The sequence below is a fragment of the Palaemon carinicauda genome, chromosome 16 (genome assembly GCF_036898095.1).
Source record: "Palaemon carinicauda isolate YSFRI2023 chromosome 16, ASM3689809v2, whole genome shotgun sequence".
Taxonomy (NCBI): domain Eukaryota; kingdom Metazoa; phylum Arthropoda; class Malacostraca; order Decapoda; family Palaemonidae; genus Palaemon; species Palaemon carinicauda.
Window position 1 is genome coordinate 3,249,108 of NC_090740.1, and position 645 is coordinate 3,249,752.

Here is a 645-nt window from a genome sequence, read left to right on the forward strand (position 1 = left end):
GGTATTTTAGGCGATTGCTTCACAAACCTTTAAAAAAAGAAAGTGTTTTTCACATACTTAGGACGTCAATGATATTGCAACTCCATATGATAATTAATATGTGTTTTTTCATTGGTTTTAAACCTATCACATACAAGATTACAGTGATGCATAACGAATTAAGTTTAGGCATAAGACAAATAAGAAGAATGAACAAGGAAGAAATAAAAACGGAAACCAGAAAGTGGTATACTGAAAAGTGGAAAGAAGAAATAGAAAGTAAAGTGAGCTTAGAAATATATAGAACGTGGAAGAAAGAAATTAAAGAAGAGTTAATTTATGACAATTCATTTGCTTCAGTGATATTTTTTAGAGCAAGAACTAATACGTTAAAAATAAATATTGTAAATAGACACAATGGAGGGAATATAAACTGTAATTTTTGTGAAAATGAGGAGGAAGATTTAATACATTTTTTGTTATTTTGCCAGGAATATAGAAAAGAAAAGAATGAAGTAATTGAGCTACAACAACCATACGACGAAAACCTAAAGAAAATAGTCGGATAATTTCTATTTAGTGAAACAAATATAGAAAAGAAAAGAGAAGTTTTAAACCTAATGTGGAAGAAAAGACAAAACAGTACAAGATAAACGTTAGAGGCGC